Source organism: Zootermopsis nevadensis, unplaced genomic scaffold, assembly GCF_977971745.1.
Source record: "Zootermopsis nevadensis isolate Lab colony 2312 unplaced genomic scaffold, Znev_1.0 Znev_ptg000061l, whole genome shotgun sequence".
NCBI classification, from domain to species: domain Eukaryota; kingdom Metazoa; phylum Arthropoda; class Insecta; order Blattodea; family Termopsidae; genus Zootermopsis; species Zootermopsis nevadensis.
Genome location: NW_028259192.1, coordinates 24,282,933 through 24,301,625, shown reverse-complemented (window position 1 = coordinate 24,301,625; position 18,693 = coordinate 24,282,933). Strand labels below are relative to the sequence as shown.

The window sequence follows — 18,693 nt, the reverse complement described above, 5'->3', positions numbered from 1 at the left end:
ATTATTATGAAAACTGCAATTATGTTGTTGTTGTTGTTAATTCGACCTCGTTTATTTTTTTCAGGATTTCCAACACAGCCAAAACGCGGGGTCGCAGATACATCATCTTATCTTAATAGGTGAGATCTCACTTCCATTTATTATTATGAATACTGCAATTATGTTGTTGTTGTTAAGTGGATCTGATTTATCTTTTTCAGGGATTTTCAAGAACCTGAATACGACCATTGCCACAGCCGTACCTAGGGGAAGAGTTAATTGGTGTCATTTGAATTGGTGAGTTTTCTTGATTCCTTGTCATCTTTTCTATTTTTGTGCGTCTAAGCCCTTTGATGCATATGTGCTAACGGCACGTAGGTTTATAGCTTCCTTCAGTTTTTTCACATTTGTCAGTTAGTACGTTAAATTTTTTTGAAGATTAGAATGCTATTGCGTGTAGGCCTCGATTTTCGCCTTGATGCGTTGCTTTACGGAATGTCGTAATCAGAGTCGGAGTAAATTGAAACTCTTTTATTATGTAAATGAATGGGAAGTCAATGACGTGGGTTCCCAGCACGGAAACGTTGATGAGTAATACAATGGCAGTGCGGTAACGGTCTGAAATAATTTAATAAAATGAAGGGAATTTAAGAAATATATTTTACACGCTTACAATCGGCAGTTCGTTGGTCCGCGATTGACTGCGGGTCTTTAATGCAATTGATGTGTACAGTCATCTCTGCTGTTATGCGATAGTTGCATTCATTTGAGAAGCCGGCCAGTTGAAAATCGCGTGGTAAAAATAACCTCGGTTCCTCCGCAGAGATTAAATTAGTCCTTTGATAGTTTAAAGGGCCTGGAATGAAATTGCATATGAGCAAACTCGCATATGCAAAAGTTTCCATTTCACGAATGTTTTTTCCGATTCATCGATGTCATTGGAGCAAATTCGCGTTAACGAGACATACGTAATTGTAGAGAGGACTGTATTTATAATTTTCATTCGAAATGAGCGATGTAAGAATTACGATTTAGTATAAGAATCGGTACGAGAAACATTGTAAAATGTTGTGAATAATAGTAAAATATATTTTTTTCACTTTTTGACTTTTTGGTTTCAAAATTGGCGTTGTTCTGAATCCGCGCAAATCGAGGTCCACCTGTGTGTTAACAGTAACTTGCGTCTTAGTTTTTCAGGACTTGGATAAACCTGACCAGCACTTTTCTTGAGTTTTGGGCATCTCTCGATTTCAGTTGACGCATACTTGCTGGTAGTAGGAAAACTTTGTATCTTGTTTTAGGTCTTTACTACTGGTATGAATTGTCTACTTTTCCTTGTCGAACGACAAGGCCTTGTTGTGTAGGTGGTAGCAGTACTTAACTCTATACCTTTGCTTTAGTCTTTCCTTATTTGGCAGATTGTGCTTGAAATTATTATTAAAGCTACAATGATGTTGGCTGGAGCACATTAATATTTTGTTTTTGTTTTTCAGCATTTCCAACACCGCCGAAACGCTGGGTCCCAGATACATCATCTTAATAGGTGATCTTTTACTTCAAATTATTATTATGAAAACTGCAATTATGTTGTTGTTGTTGTTAATTTGACCTCGGTTATTTTTTTCAGGATTTCCAAAACAGCCAAAACGCGGGGTCGCAGATACATCATCTTATCTTAATAGGTGAGATCTTACTTCAATTCATTATTATGAAAACTGCAATTATGTTGTTGTTGTTAAGTGGACCTCCTTTATCTTTTTCAGGGATTTTCAAGAACCTGAATACGACCATTGCCACAGCCGTACCTAGGGGGCAGAGTTAATTGGTGTCATTTGAATTGGTGAGTTTTCTTGATTCCTTGTCATCTCTTCTATTTTGGTGCGTCTAAGCCCTTTGATGCATATGTGCTAACGGCACGTAGGTTTATAGCTTCCTTCAGTTTCTTCACATTTGTCAGTTAGTACGTTAAATTTTTATGAAGATTAGAATGCTATTGCGTGTAGGCCTCGATTTTCGCCTTGATGCGTTGCTTTACGGAATGTCGTAATCAGAGTCGGAGTAAATTGAAAGTCTTTTATTATGTAAATGAATGGGAAGTCAATGACGTGGGTTCCCAGCACGGAAACGTTGATGAGTAATACAATGGCATTGCTGTAACGGTCTGAAATAATTTAATAAAATGAAGGGAATTTAAGAAATATATTTTACACGCTTACAATCGGCAGTTCGTTGGTCCGCGATTGACTGCGGGTCTTTAATGCAATTGATGTGTACAGTCATCTCTGCTGTTATGCGATAGTTGCATTCATTTGAGAAGCCGGCCAGTTGAAAATCGCGTGGTAAAAATAACCTCGGTTCCTCCGCAGAGATTAAATTAGTCCTTTGATAGTTTAAAGGGCCTGGAATGAAATTGCATATGAGCAAACTCGCATATGCAAAAGTTTCCATTTCACGAATGTTTTTTCCGATTCATCGATGTCATTGGAGCAAATTCGCGTTAACGAGACATACGTAATTGTAGAGAGGACTGTATTTATAATTTTCATTCGAAATGAGCGATGTAAGAATTACGATTTAGTATAAGAATCGGTACGAGAAACATTGTAAAATGTTGTAAATAATAGTAAAATATATTTTTTTCACTTTTTGACTTTTTGGTTTCAAAATTGGCGTTGTTCTGAATCCGCGCAAATCGAGGTCCACCTGTGTGTTAACAGTAACTTGGTCTTAGTTTTTCAGGACTTGGATAAACCTGACCAGCACTTTTCTTGAGTTTTGGGCATCTCTCGATTTCAGTTGACGCATACTTGCTGGTAGTAGGAAAACTTTGTATCTTGTTGTAGGTCTTTACTACTGGTATGCATTGTCTACTTTTGCTTGTCGAACGACAAGGCCCTGTTGTGTAGGTGGTAGCAGTACTTAACTCTATACCTTTGCTTTAGTCTTTCCTTATTTGGCAGATTGTGCTTGAAATTATTATTAAAGCTACAATGATGTTGGCTGGAGCACATTAATATTTTGTTTTTGTTTTTCAGGATTTCCAACACCGCCGAAACGCTGGGTCGCAGTTACATCATCTTAATAGGTGAGCTTTTACTTCAAATTATTATTATGAAAACTGCAATTATGTTGTTGTTGTTGTTAATTCGACCTCGTTTATTTTTTTCAGGATTTCCAACACAGCCAAAACGCGGGGTCGCAGATACATCATCCTATCTTAATAGGTGAGATCTCACTTCAATTTATTATTATGAATACTGCAATTATGTTGTTGTTGTTAAGTGGATCTCATTTATCTTTTTCAGGGATTTTCAAGAACCTGAATACGACCATTGCCACAGCCGTACCTAGGGGGCAGAGTTAATTGGTGTCATTTGAATTGGTGAGTTTTCTTGATTCCTTGTCATCTCTTCTATTTTTGTGCGTCTAAGCTTTTTGATGCATATGTGCTAACGGCACGTAGGTTTATAGCTTCCTTCATTTTTTTCACATTTGTCAGTTAGTACGTTAAATTTTTATGAAGATTAGAATGCTATTGCGTGTAGGCCTCGATTTTCGCCTTGATGCGTTGCTTTACGGAATGTCGTAATCAGAGTCGGAGTAAATTGAAAGTCTTTTATTATGTAAATGAATGGGAAGTCAATGACGTGGGTTCCCAGCACGGAAACGTTGATGAGTAATACAATGGCATTGCGGTAACGGTCTGAAATAATTTAATAAAATGAAGGGAATTTAAGAAATATATTTTACACGCTTACAATCGGCAGTTCGTTGGTCCGCGATTGACTGCGGGTCTTTAATGCAATTGATGTGTACAGTCATCTCTGCTGTTATGCGATAGTTGCATTCATTTGAGAAGCCGGCCAGTTGAAAATCGCGTGGTAAAAATAACCTCGGTTCCTCCGCAGAGATTAAATTAGTCCTTTGATAGTTTAAAGGGCCTGGAATGAAATTGCATATGAGCAAACTCGCATATGCAAAAGTTTCCATTTCACGAATGTTTTTTCCGATTCATCGATGTCATTGGAGCAAATTCGCGTTAACGAGACATACGTAATTGTAGAGAGGACTGTATTTATAATTTTCATTCGAAATGAGCGATGTAAGAATTACAATTTAGTATAAGAATCGGTACGAGAAACATTGTAAAATGTTGTAAATCATAGTAAAATATATTTTTTTCACTTTTTGACTTTTTGGTTTCAAAATTGGCGTTGTTCTGAATCCGCACAAATCGAGGTCCACCTGTGTGTTAACAGTAACTTGCGTCTTAGTTTTTCAGGACTTGGATAAACCTGACCAGCACTTTTCTTGAGTTTTGGGCATCTCTCGATTTCAGTTGACGCATACTTGCTGGTAGTAGGAAAACTTTGTATCTTGTTGTAGGTCTTTACTACTGGTATGAATTGTCTACTTTTGCTTGTCGAACGACAAGGCCCTGTTGTGTAGGTGGTAGCAGTACTTAACTCTATACCTTTGCTTTAGTCTTTCCTTATTTGGCAGATTGTGCTTGAAATTATTATTAAAGCTACAATGATGTTGGCTGGAGCACATTAATATTTTGTTTTTGTTTTTCAGGATTTCAAACAGCGCCGAAACGCTGGGTCGCACATACATCATCTTAATAGGTGAGGTTTTACTTCAAATTATTATTATGAAAACTGCAATTATGTTGTTGTTGTTGTTAATTCGACCTCGTTTATTTTTTTCAGGATTTCCAACAGAGCCAAAACGCGGGGTCGCAGATACATCATCTTATCTTAATAGGTGAGATCTCACTTCAATTTATTATTATGAATACTGCAATTATGTTGTTGTTGTTAAGTGGATCTCATTTATCTTTTTCAGGGATTTTCAAGAACCTGAATACGACCATTGCCACAGCCGTACCTAGGGGGCAGAGTTAATTGGTGTCATTTGAATTGGTGTCATTTGAATTGGTGAGTTTTCTTGATTCCTTGTCATCTTTTCTATTTTCGTGCGTCTAAGCCCTTTGATGCATATGTGCTAACGGCACGTAGGTTTATAGCTTCCTTCAGTTTTTTCACATTTGTCAGTTAGTACGTTAAATTTTTATGAAGATTAGAATGCTATTGCGTGTAGGCCTCGATTTTCGCCTTGATGCGTTGCTTTACGGAATGTCGTAATCAGAGTCGGAGTAAATTGAAACTCTTTTATTATGTAAATGAATGGGAAGTCAATGACGTGGGTTCCCAGCACGGAAACGTTGATGAGTAATACAATGGCATTGCGGTAGCGGTCTGAAATAATTTAATAAAATGAAGGGAATTTAAGAAATATATTTTACACGCTTACAATCGGCAGTTCGTTGGTCCGCGATTGACTGCGGGTCTTTAATGCAATTGATGTGTACAGTCATCTCTGCTGTTATGCGATAGTTGCATTCATTTGAGAAGCCGGCCAGTTGAAAATCGCGTGGTAAAAATAACCTCGGTTCCTCCGCAGAGATTAAATTAGTCCTTTGATAGTTTAAAGGGCCTGGAATGAAATTGCATATGAGCAAACTCGCATATGCAAAAGTTTCCATTTCACGAATGTTTTTTCCGATTCATCGATGTCATTGGAGCAAATTCGCGTTAACGAGACATACGTAATTGTAGAGAGGACTGTATTTATAATTTTCATTCGAAATGAGCGATGTAAGAATTACGATTTAGTATAAGAATCGGTACGAGAAACATTGTAAAATGTTGTGAATAATAGTAAAATATATTTTTTTCACTTTTTGACTTTTTGGTTTCAAAACTGGCGTTGTTCTGAATCCGCGCAAATCGAGGTCCACCTGTGTGTTAACAGTAACTTGCGTCTTAGTTTTTCAGGACTTGGATAAACCTGACCAGCAGTTTTCTTGAGTTTTGGGCATCTCTCGATTTCAGTTGACGCATACTTGCTGGTAGTAGGAAAACTTTGTATCTTGTTGTAGGTCTTTACTACTGGTATGAATTGTCTACTTTTGCTTGTCGAACGACAAGGCCCTGTTGTGTAGGTGGTAGCAGTACTTAACTCTATACCTTTGCTTTAGTCTTTCCTTATTTGGCAGATTGTGCTTGAAATTATTATTAAAGCTACAATGATGTTGGCTGGAGCACATTAATATTTTGTTTTTGTTTTTCAGGATTTCCAACAGCGCCGAAACGCTGGGTCGCAGATACATCATCTTAATAGGTGAGCTTTTACTTCAAATTATTATTATGAAAACTGCAATTATGTTGTTGTTGTTGTTAATTCGACCTTGTTTATTTTTTTCAGGATTTCCAACAGAGCCAAAACGCGGGGTCGCAGATACATCATCTTATCTTAATAGGTGAGATCTCACTTCAATTTATTATTATGAATACTGCAATTATGTTGTTGTTGTTAAGTGGATCTGATTTATCTTTTTCAGGGATTTTCAAGAACCTGAATACGACCATTGCCACAGCCGTACCTAGGGGGCAGAGTTAATTGGTGTCATTTGAATTGGTGAGTTTTCTTGATTCCTTGTCATCTCTTCTATTTTTGTGCGTCTAAGCCCTTTGATGCATATGTGCTAACGGCACGTAGGTTTATAGCTTCCTTCAGTTTTTTCACATTTGTCAGTTAGTACGTTAAATTTTTATGAAGATTAGAATGCTATTGCGTGTAGGCCTCAATTTTCGCCTTGATGCGTTGCTTTACGGAATGTCGTAATCAGAGTCGGAGTAAATTGAAACTATTTTATTATGTAAATGAATGGGAAGTCAATGACGTGGGTTCCCAGCACGGAAACGTTGATGAGTAATACAATGGCATTGCGGTAACGGTCTGAAATAATTTAATAAAATGAAGGGAATTTAAGAAATATATTTTACACGCTTACAATCGGCAGTTCGTTGGTCCGCGATCGACTGCGGGTCTTTAATGCAATTGATGTGTACAGTCATCTCTGCTGTTATGCGATAGTTGCATTCATTTGAGAAGCCGGCCAGTTGAAAATCGCGTGGTAAAAATAACCCCGGTTCCTCCGCAGAGATTAAATTAGTCCTTTGATAGTTTAAAGGGCCTGGAATGAAATTGCATATGAGCAAACTCGCATATGCAAAAGTTTCCATTTCACGAATGTTTTTTCCGATTCATCGATGTCATTGGAGCAAATTCGCGTTAACGAGACATACGTAATTGTAGAGAGGACTGTATTTATAATTTTCATTCGAAATGAGCGATGTAAGAATTACGATTTAGTATAAGAATCGGTACGAGAAACATTGTAAAATGTTGTGAATAATAGTAAAATATATTTTTTTCACTTTTTGACTTTTTGGTTTCAAAATTGGCGTTGTTCTGAATCCGCGCAAATCGAGGTCCACCTGTGTGTTAACAGTAACTTGCGTCTTAGTTTTTCAGGACTTGGATAAACCTGACCAGCACTTTTCTTGAGTTTTGGGCATCTCTCGATTTCAGTTGACGCATACTTGCTGGTAGTAGGAAAACTTTGTATCTTGTTGTAGGTCTTTACTACTGGTATGAATTGTCTACTTTTGCTTGTCGAACGACAAGGCCCTGTTGTGTAGGTGGTAGCAGTACTTAACTCTATACCTTTGCTTTAGTCTTTCCTTATTTGGCAGATTGTGCTTGAAATTATTATTAAAGCTACAATGATGTTGGCTGGAGCACATTAATATTTTGTTTTTGTTTTTCAGGATTTCCAACAGCGCCGAAACGCTGGGTCGCAGATACATCATCTTAATAGGTGAGCTTTTACTTCAAATTATTATTATGAAAACTGCAATTATGTTGTTGTTGTTAATTCGACCTCGTTTATTTTTTTCAGGATTTCCAACAGAGCCAAAACGCGGGGTCGCAGATACATCATCTTATCTTAATAGGTGAGATCTCACTTCAATTTATTATTATGAATACTGCAATTATGTTGTTGTTGTTAAGTGGATCTGATTTATCTTTTTCAGGGATTTTCAAGAACCTGAATACGACCATTGCCACAGCCGTACCTAGGGGGCAGAGTTAATTGGTGTCATTTGAATTGGTGAGTTTTCTTGATTCCTTGTCATCTCTTCTATTTTTGTGCGTCTAAGCCCTTTGATGCATATGTGCTAACGGCACGTAGGTTTATAGCTTCCTTCAGTTTTTTCACATTTGTCAGTTAGTACATTAAATTTTTATGAAGATTAGAATGCTATTGCGTGTAGGCCTCGATTTTCGCCTTGATGCGTTGCTTTACGGAATGTCGTAATCAGAGTCGGAGTAAATTGAAACTCTTTTATTATGTAAATGAATGGGAAGTCAATGACGTGGGTTCCCAGCACGGAAACGTTGATGAGTAATACAATGGCATTGCGGTAACGGTCTGAAATAATTTAATAAAATGAAGGGAATTTAAGAAATATATTTTACACGCTTACAATCGGCAGTTCGTTGGTCCGCGATCGACTGCGGGTCTTTAATGCAATTGATGTGTACAGTCATCTCTGCTGTTATGCGATAGTTGCATTCATTTGAGAAGCCGGCCATTTGAAAATCGCGTGGTAAAAATAACCCTGGTTCCTCCGCAGAGATTAAATTAGTCCTTTGATAGTTTAAAGGGCCTGGAATGAAATTGCATATGAGCAAACTCGCATATGAAAAAGTTTCCATTTCACGAATGTTTTTTCCGATTCATCGATGTCATTGGAGCAAATTCGCGTTAACGAGACATACGTAATTGTAGAGAGGACTGTATTTATAATTTTCATTCGAAATGAGCGATGTAAGAATTACGATTTAGTATAAGAATCGGTACGAGAAACATTGTAAAATGTTGTGAATAATAGTAAAATATATTTTTTTCACTTTTTGACTTTTTGGTTTCAAAATTGGCGTTGTTCTGAATCCGCGCAAATCGAGGTCCACCTGTGTGTTAACAGTAACTTGCGTCTTAGTTTTTCAGGACTTGGATAAACCTGACCAGCACTTTTCTTGAGTTTTGGGCATCTCTCGATTTCAGTTGACGCATACTTGCTGGTAGTAGGAAAACTTTGTATCTTGTTGTAGGTCTTTACTACTGGTATGAATTGTCTACTTTTGCTTGTCGAACGACAAGGCCCTGTTGTGTAGGTGGTAGCAGTACTTAACTCTATACCTTTGCTTTAGTCTTTCCTTATTTGGCAGATTGTGCTTGAAATTATTATTAAAGCTACAATGATGTTGGCTGGAGCACATTAATATTTTGTTTTTGTTTTTCAGGATTTCCAACACCGCCAAAACGCTGGGTCGCAGATACATCATCTTAATAGGTGAGCTTTTACTTCAAGTTATTATTATGAAAACTGCAATTATGTTGTTGTTGTTGTTAATTCGACCTCGTTAATTTTTTTCAGGATTTCCAACACAGCCAAAACGCGGGGTCGCAGATACATCATCTTATCTTAATAGGTGAGATCTCACTTCAATTTATTATTATGAATACTGCAATTATGTTGTTGTTGTTAAGTGGATCTCATTTATCTTTTTCAGGGATTTTCAAGAACCTGAATACGACCATTGCCACAGCCGTACCTAGGGGGCAGAGTTAATTGGTGTCATTTGAATTGGTGAGTTTTCTTGATTCCTTGTCATCTCTTCTATTTTCGTGCGTCTAAGCCCATTGATGCATATGTGCTAACGGCACGTATGTTTATAGCTTCCTTCAGTTTTTTCACATTTGTCAGTTAGTACGTTAAATTTTTATGAAGATTAGAATGCTATTGCGTGTAGGCCTCGATTTTCGCCTTGATGCGTTGCTTTACGGAATGTCGTAATCAGAGTCGGAGTAAATTGAAAGTCTTTTATTATGTAAATGAATGGGAAGTCAATGACGTGGGTTCCCAGCACGGAAACGTTGATGAGTAATACAATGGCATTGCTGTAACGGTCTGAAATAATTTAATAAAATGAAGGGAATTTAAGAAATATATTTTACACGCTTACAATCGGCAGTTCGTTGGTCCGCGATTGACTGCGGGTCTTTAATGCAATTGATGTGTACAGTCATCTCTGCTGTTATGCGATAGTTGCATTCATTTGAGAAGCCGGCCAGTTGAAAATCGCGTGGTAAAAATAACCTCGGTTCCTCCGCAGAGATTAAATTAGTCCTTTGATAGTTTAAAGGGCCTGGAATGAAATTGCTTATGAGCAAAGTCGCATATGCAAAAGTTTCCATTTCACGAATGTTTTTTCCGATTCATCGATGTCATTGGAGCAAATTCGCGTTAACGAGACATACGTAATTGTAGAGAGGACTGTATTTATAATTTTCATTCGAAATGAGCGATGTAAGAATTACGATTTAGTATAAGAATCGGTACGAGAAACATTGTAAAATGTTGTAAATAATAGTAAAATATATTTTTTTGACTTTTTGGTTTCAAAATTGGCGTTGTTCTGAATCCGCGCAAATCGAGGTCCACCTGTGTGTTAACAGTAACTTGCGTCTTAGTTTTTCAGGACTTGGATAAACCTGACCAGCACTTTTCTTGAGTTTTGGGCATCTCTCGATTTCAGTTGACGCATACTTGCTGGTAGTAGGAAAACTTTGTATCTTGTTGTAGGTCTTTACTACTGGTATGAATTGTCTACTTTTGCTTGTCGAACGACAAGGCCCTGTTGTGTAGGTGGTAGCAGTACTTAACTCTATACCTTTGCTTTAGTCTTTCTTTATTTGGCAGATTGTGCTTGAAATTATTATTAAAGCTACAATGATGTTGGCTGGAGCACATTAATATTTTGTTTTTGTTTTTCAGGATTTCCAACACCGCCAAAACGCTGGGTCGCAGATACATCATCTTAATAGGTGAGCTTTTACTTCAAGTTATTATTATGAAAACTGCAATTATGTTGTTGTTGTTGTTAATTCGACCTCGTTAATTTTTTTCAGGATTTCCAACACAGCCAAAACGCGGGGTCGCAGATACATCATCTTATCTTAATAGGTGAGATCTCACTTCAATTTATTATTATGAATACTGCAATTATGTTGTTGTTGTTAAGTGGATCTCATTATCTTTTTCAGGGATTTTCAAGAACCTGAATACGACCATTGCCACAGCCGTACCTAGGGGGCAGAGTTAATTGGTGTCATTTGAATTGGTGAGTTTTCTTGATTCCTTGTCATCTCTTCTATTTTCGTGCGTCTAAGCCCTTTGATGCATATGTGCTAACGGCACGTAGGTTTATAGCTTCCTTCAGTTTTTTCACATTTGTCAGTTAGTACGTTAAATTTTTATGAAGATTAGAATGCTATTGCGTGTAGGCCTCGATTTTCGCCTTGATGCGTTGCTTTACGGAATGTCGTAATCAGAGTCGGAGTAAATTGAAACTCTTTTATTATGTAAATGAATGGGAAGTCAATGACGTGGGTTCCCAGCACGGAAACGTTGATGAGTAATACAATGGCATTGCTGTAACGGTCTGAAATAATTTAATAAAATGAAGGGAATTTAAGAAATATATTTTACACGCTTACAATCGGCAGTTCGTTGGTCCGCGATTGACTGCGGGTCTTTAATGCAATTGATGTGTACAGTCATCTCTGCTGTTATGCGATAGTTGCATTCATTTGAGAAGCCGGCCAGTTGAAAATCGCGTGGTAAAAATAACCTCGGTTCCTCCGCAGAGATTAAATTAGTCCTTTGATAGTTTAAAGGGCCTGGAATGAAATTGCTTATGAGCAAAGTCGCATATGCAAAAGTTTCCATTTCACGAATGTTTTTTCCGATTCATCGATGTCATTGGAGCAAATTCGCGTTAACGAGACATACGTAATTGTAGAGAGGACTGTATTTATAATTTTCATTCGAAATGAGCGATGTAAGAATTACGATTTAGTATAAGAATCGGTACGAGAAACATTGTAAAATGTTGTAAATAATAGTAAAATATATTTTTTTGACTTTTTGGTTTCAAAATTGGCGTTGTTCTGAATCCGCGCAAATCGAGGTCCACCTGTGTGTTAACAGTAACTTGCGTCTTAGTTTTTCAGGACTTGGATAAACCTGACCAGCACTTTTCTTGAGTTTTGGGCATCTCTCGATTTCACTTGACGCATACTTGCTGGTAGTAGGAAAACTTTGTATCTTGTTTTAGGTCTTTACTACTGGTATGAATTGTCTACTTTTGCTTGTCGAACGACAAGGCCCTGTTGTGTAGGTGGTAGCAGTACTTAACTCTATACCTTTGATTTAGTCTTTCCTTATTTGGCAGATTGTGCTTGAAATTATTATTAAAGCTACAATGATGTTGGCTGGAGCACATTAATATTTTGTTTTTGTTTTTCAGGATTTCCAACACCGCCGAAACGCTGGGTCGCAGATACATCATCTTAATAGGTGTGCTTTTACTTCAAATTATTATTATGAAAACTGCAATTATGTTGTTGTTGTTGTTAATTCGACCTCGTTTATTTTTTTCAGGATTTCCAACACAGCCAAAACGCGGGGTCGCAGATACATCATCCTATCTTAATAGGTGAGATCTCACTTCAATTTATTATTATGAATACTGCAATTATGTTGTTGTTGTTAAGTGGATCTCATTTATCTTTTTCAGGGATTTTCAAGAACCTGAATACGACCATTGCCACAGCCGTACCTAGGGGGCAGAGTTAATTGGTGTCATTTGAATTGGTGAGTTTTCTTGATTCCTTGTCATCTCTTCTATTTTTGTGCGTCTAAGCCCTTTGATGCATATGTGCTAACGGCACGTAGGTTTATAGCTTCCTTCAGTTTTTTCACATTTGTCAGTTAGTACGTTAAATTTTTATGAAGATTAGAATGCTATTGCGTGTAGGCCTCGATTTTCGCCTTGATGCGTTGCTTTACGGAATGTCGTAATCAGAGTCGGAGTAAATTGAAAGTCTTTTATTATGTAAATGAATGGGAAGTCAATGACGTGGGTTCCCAGCACGGAAACGTTGATGAGTAATACAATGGCATTGCGGTAACGGTCTGAAATAATTTAATAAAATGAAGGGAATTTAAGAAATATATTTTACACGCTTACAATCGGCAGTTCGTTGGTCCGCGATTGACTGCGGGTCTTTAATGCAATTGATGTGTACAGTCATCTCTGCTGTTATGCGATAGTTGCATTCATTTGAGAAGCCGGCCAGTTGAAAATCGCGTGGTAAAAATAACCTCGGTTCCTCCGCAGAGATTAAATTAGTCCTTTGATAGTTTAAAGGGCCTGGAATGAAATTGCATATGAGCAAACTCGCATATGCAAAAGTTTCCATTTCACGAATGTTTTTTCCGATTCATCGATGTCATTGGAGCAAATTCGCGTTAACGAGACATACGTAATTGTAGAGAGGACTGTATTTATAATTTTCATTCGAAATGAGCGATGTAAGAATTACGATTTAGTATAAGAATCGGTACGAGAAACATTGTAAAATGTTGTAAATAATAGTAAAATATATTTTTTTGACTTTTTGGTTTCAAAATTGGCGTTGTTCTGAATCCGCGCAAATCGAGGTCCACCTGTGTGTTAACAGTAACTTGCGTCTTAGTTTTTCAGGACTTGGATAAACCTGACCAGCACTTTTCCTGAGTTTTGGGCATCTCTCGATTTCAGTTGACGCATACTTGCTGGTAGTAGGAAAACTTTGTATCTTGTTGTAGGTCTTTACTACTGGTATGAATTGTCTACTTTTGCTTGTCGAACGACAAGGCCCTGTTGTGTAGGTGGTAGCATTACTTAACTCTATACCTTTGCTTTAGTCTTTCCTTATTTGGCAGATTGTGCTTGAAATTATTATTAAAGCTACAATGATGTTAGCTGGAGCACATTAATATTTTGTTTTTGTTTTTCAGGATTTCCAACAGCGCCGAAACGCTGGGTCCCAGATACATGATCTTAATAGGTGAGCTTTTACTTCAAATTATTATTATGAAAACTGCAATTATGTTGTTGTTGTTGTTAATTCGACCTCGTTTATTTTTTTCAGGATTTCCAACACAGCCAAAACGCGGGGTCGCAGATACATCATCTTATCTTAATAGGTGAGATCTCACTTCAGTTTATTATTATGAATACTGCAATTATGTTGTTGTTGTTAAGTGGATCTCATTTATCTTTTTCAGGGATTTTCAAGAACCTGAATACGACCATTGCCACAGCCGTACCTAGGGGGCAGAGTTAATTGGTGTCATTTGAATTGGTGTCATTTGAATTGGTGAGTTTTCTTGATTCCTTGTCATCTTTTCTATTTTGGTGCGTCTAAGCCCTTTGATGCATATGTGCTAACGGCACGTAGGTTTATAGCTTCCTTCAGTTTTTTCACATTTGTCAGTTAGTACGTTAAATTTTTATGAAGATTAGAATGCTATTGCGTGTAGGCCTCGATTTTCGCCTTGATGCGTTGCTTTACGGAATGTCGTAATCAGAGTCGGAGTAAATTGAAAGTCTTTTATTATGTAAATGAATGGGAAGTCAATGACGTGGGTTCCCAGCACGGAAACGTTGATGAGTAATACAATGGCATTGCGGTAACGGTCTGAAATAATTTAATAAAATGAAGGGAATTTAAGAAATATATTTTACACGCTTACAATCGGCAGTTCGTTGGTCCGCGATTGACTGCGGGTCTTTAATGCAATTGATGTGTACAGTCATCTCTGCTGTTATGCGATAGTTGCATTCATTTGAGAAGCCGGCCAGTTGAAAATCGCGTGGTAAAAATAACCTCGGTTCCTCCGCAGAGATTAAATTAGTCCTTTGATAGTTTAAAGGGCCTGGAATGAAATTGCATATGAGCAAACTCGCATATGCAAAAGTTTCCATTTCACGAATGTTTTTTCCGATTCATCGATGTCATTGGAGCAAATTCGCGTTAACGAGACATACGTAATTGTAGAGAGGACTGTATTTATAATTTTCATTCGAAATGAGCGATGTAAGAATTACGATTTAGTATAAGAATCGGTACGAGAAACATTGTAAAATGTTGTGAATAATAGTAAAATATATTTTTTTCACTTTTTGACTTTTTGGTTTCAAAACTGGCGTTGTTCTGAATCCGCGCAAATCGAGGTCCACCTGTGTGTTAACAGTAACTTGCGTCTTAGTTTTTCAGGACTTGGATAAACCTGACCAGCAGTTTTCTTGAGTTTTGGGCATCTCTCGATTTCAGTTGACGCATACTTGCTGGTAGTAGGAAAACTTTGTATCTTGTTGTAGGTCTTTACTACTGGTATGAATTGTCTACTTTTGCTTGTCGAACGACAAGGCCCTGTTGTGTAGGTGGTAGCAGTACTTAACTCTATACCTTTGCTTTAGTCTTTCCTTATTTGGCAGATTGTGCTTGAAATTATTATTAAAGCTACAATGATGTTGGCTGGAGCACATTAATATTTTGTTTTTGTTTTTCAGGATTTCCAACAGCGCCGAAACGCTGGGTCGCAGATACATCATCTTAATAGGTGAGCTTTTACTTCAAATTATTATTATGAAAACTGCAATTATGTTGTTGTTGTTGTTAATTCGACCTCGTTTATTTTTTTCAGGATTTCCAACAGAGCCAAAACGCGGGGTCGCAGATACATCATCTTATCTTAATAGGTGAGATCTCACTTAAATTTATTATTATGAATACTGCAATTATGTTGTTGTTGTTAAGTGGATCTCATTTATCTTTTTCAGGGATTTTCAAGAACCTGAATACGACCATTGCCACAGCCGTACCTAGGGGGCAGAGTTAATTGGTGTCATTTGAATTGGTGAGTTTTCTTGATTCCTTGTCATCTTTTCTATTTTGGTGCGTCTAAGCCCTTTGATGTATATGTGCTAACGGCACGTAGGTTTATAGCTTCCTTCAGTTTTTTCACATTTGTCAGTTAGTACGTTAAATTTTTATGAAGACTGGAATGCTATTGCGTGTAGGCCTCGATTTTCGCCTTGATGCGTTGCTTTACGGAATGTCGTAATCAGAGTCGGAGTAAATTGAAACACTTTTATTATGTAAATGAATGGGAAGTCAATGACGTGGGTTCCCAGTACGGAAACGTTGATGAGTAATACAATGGCATTGCGGTAACGGTCTGAAATAATTTAATAAAATGAAGGGAATTTAAGAAATATATTTTACACGCTTACAATCGGCAGTTCGTTGGTCCGCGATGGACTGCGGGTGTTTAATGCAATTGATGTGTACAGTCATCTCTGCTGTTATGCGATAGTTGCATTCATTTGAGAAGCCGGCCAGTTGAAAATCGCGTGGTAAAAATAACCTCGGTTCCTCCGCAGAGATTAAATTAGTCCTTTGATAGTTTAAAGGGCCTGGAATGAAATTGCATATGAGCAAACTCGCATATGCAAAAGTTTCCATTTCACGAATGTTTTTTCCGATTCATCGATGTCATTGGAGCAAATTCGCGTTAACGAGACATACGTAATTGTAGAGAGGACTGTATTTATAATTTTCATTCGAAATGAGCGATGTAAGAATTACGATTTAGTATAAGAATCGGTACGAGAAACATTGTAAAATGTTGTGAATAATAGTAAAATATATTTTTTTGACTTTTTGGTTTCAAAATTGGCGTTGTTCTGAATCCGCGCAAATCGAGGTCCACCTGTGTGTTAACAGTAACTTGCGTCTTAGTTTTTCAGGACTTGGATAAACCTGACCAGCACTTTTCTTGAGTTTTGGGCATCTCTCGATTTCAGTTGACGCATACTTGCTGGTAGTAGGAAAACTTTGTATCTTGTTGTAGGTCTTTACTACTGGTATGAATTGTCTACTTTTGCTTGTCGAACGACAAGGCCCTGTTGTGTAGGTGGTAGCAGTACTTAACTCTATACCTTTGCTTTAGTCTTTCCTTATTTGGCAGATTGTGCTTGAAATTATTATTAAAGCTACAATGATGTTGGCTGGAGCACATTAATATTTTGTTTTTGTTTTTCAGGATTTCCAACAGCGCCGAAACGCTGGGTCGCAGATACATCATCTTAATAGGTGAGCTTTTACTTCAAATTATTATTATGAAAACTGCAATTATGTTGTTGTTGTTGTTAATTCGACCTCGTGTATTTTTTTCAGGATTTCCAACAGAGCCAAAACGCGGGGTCGCAGATACATCATCTTATCTTAATAGGTGAGATCTCACTTCAATTTATTATTATGAATACTGCAATTATGTTGTTGTTGTTAAGTGGATCTCATTTATCTTTTTCAGGGATTTTCAACAACCTGAATACGACCATTGCCACAGCCGTACCTAGGGGGCAGAGTTAATTGGTGTCATTTGAATTGGTGAGTTTTCTTGATTCCTTGTCATCTTTTCTATTTTGGTGCGTCTAAGCCCTTTGATGCATATGTGCTAACGGCACGTAGGTTTATAGCTTCCTTCAGTTTTTTCACATTTGTCAGTTAGTACGTTAAATTTTTATGAAGATTAGAATGCTATTGCGTGTAGGCCTCGATTTTCGCCTTGATGCGTTGCTTTACAGAATGTCGTAATCAGAGTCGGAGTAAATTGAAACTCTTTAATATGTAAATGAATGGGAAGTCAATGACGTGGGTTCCCAGCACGGAAACGTTGATGAGTAATACAATGGCATTGCGGTAACGGTCTGAAATAATTTAATAAAATGAAGGGAATTTAAGAAATATATTTTACACGCTTACAATCGGCAGTTCGTTGGTCCGCGATGGACTGCGGGTCTTTAATGCAATTGATGTGTACAGTCATCTCTGCTGTTATGCGATAGTTGCATTCATTTGAGAAGCCGGCCAGTTGAAAATCGCGTGGTAAAAATAACCGCGGTTCCTCCGCAGAGATTAAATTAGTCCTTTGATAGTTTAAAGGGCCTGGAATGAAATTGCATATGAGCAAACTCGCATATGCAAAAGTTTCCATTTCACGAATGTTTTTTCCGATTCATCGATGTCATTGGAGCAAATTCGCGTTAACGAGACATACGTAATTGTAGAGAGGACTGTATTTATAATTTTCATTCGAAATGAGCGATGTAAGAATTACGATTTAGTATAAGAATCGGTACGAGAAACATTGTAAAATGTTGTAAATAATAGTAAAATATATTTTTTTGACTTTTTGGTTTCAAAATTGGCGTTGTTCTGAATCCGCGCAAATCGAGGTCCACCTGTGTGTTAACAGTAACTTGCGTCTTAGTTTTTCAGGACTTGGATAAACCTGACCAGCACTTTTCTTGAGTTTTGGGCATCTCTCGATTTCACTTGACGCATACTTGCTGGTAGTAGGAAAACTTTGTATCTTGTTTTAGGTCTTTACTACTGGTATGAATTGTCTACTTTTGCTTGTCGAACGACAAGGCCCTGTTGTGTAGGTGGTAGCAGTACTTAACTCTATACCTTTGATTTAGTCTTTCCTTATTTGGCAGATTGTGCTTGAAATTATTATTAAAGCTACAATGATGTTGGCTGGAGCACATTAATATTTTGTTTTTGTTTTTCAGGATTTCCAACACCGCCGAAACGCTGGGTCGCAGATACATCATCTTAATAGGTGAGCTTTTACTTCAAATTATTATTATGAAAACTGCAATTATGTTGTTGTTGTTGTTAATTCGACCTCGTTTATTTTTTTCAGGATTTCCAACACAGCCAAAACGCGGGGTCGCAGATACATCATCCTATCTTAATAGGTGAGATCTCACTTCAATTTATTATTATGAATACTGCAATTATGTTGTTGTTGTTAAGTGGATCTCATTTATCTT

The 18,693-nt window shown here is 37.4% G+C and overlaps 1 long non-coding RNA gene across 1 annotated transcript; it reads left to right on the top strand.

Annotated features, from left to right (window-relative positions):
- Window positions 1-6: 6 nt before the first annotated feature.
- On the top strand, window positions 7-18,480 carry LOC147871267 (uncharacterized). Its single transcript, XR_015532522.1, has 16 exons — window positions 7-15; window positions 65-119; window positions 201-276; window positions 12,268-12,317; window positions 12,402-12,456; window positions 12,538-12,614; window positions 13,803-13,852; window positions 13,937-13,991; window positions 14,073-14,164; window positions 15,361-15,410; window positions 15,495-15,549; window positions 15,631-15,707; window positions 16,896-16,945; window positions 17,030-17,084; window positions 17,166-17,242; window positions 18,430-18,480. It is a non-coding gene; the product is annotated as an uncharacterized LOC147871267 (long non-coding RNA).
- The last annotated feature ends 213 nt before the right edge of the window (window positions 18,481-18,693 follow it).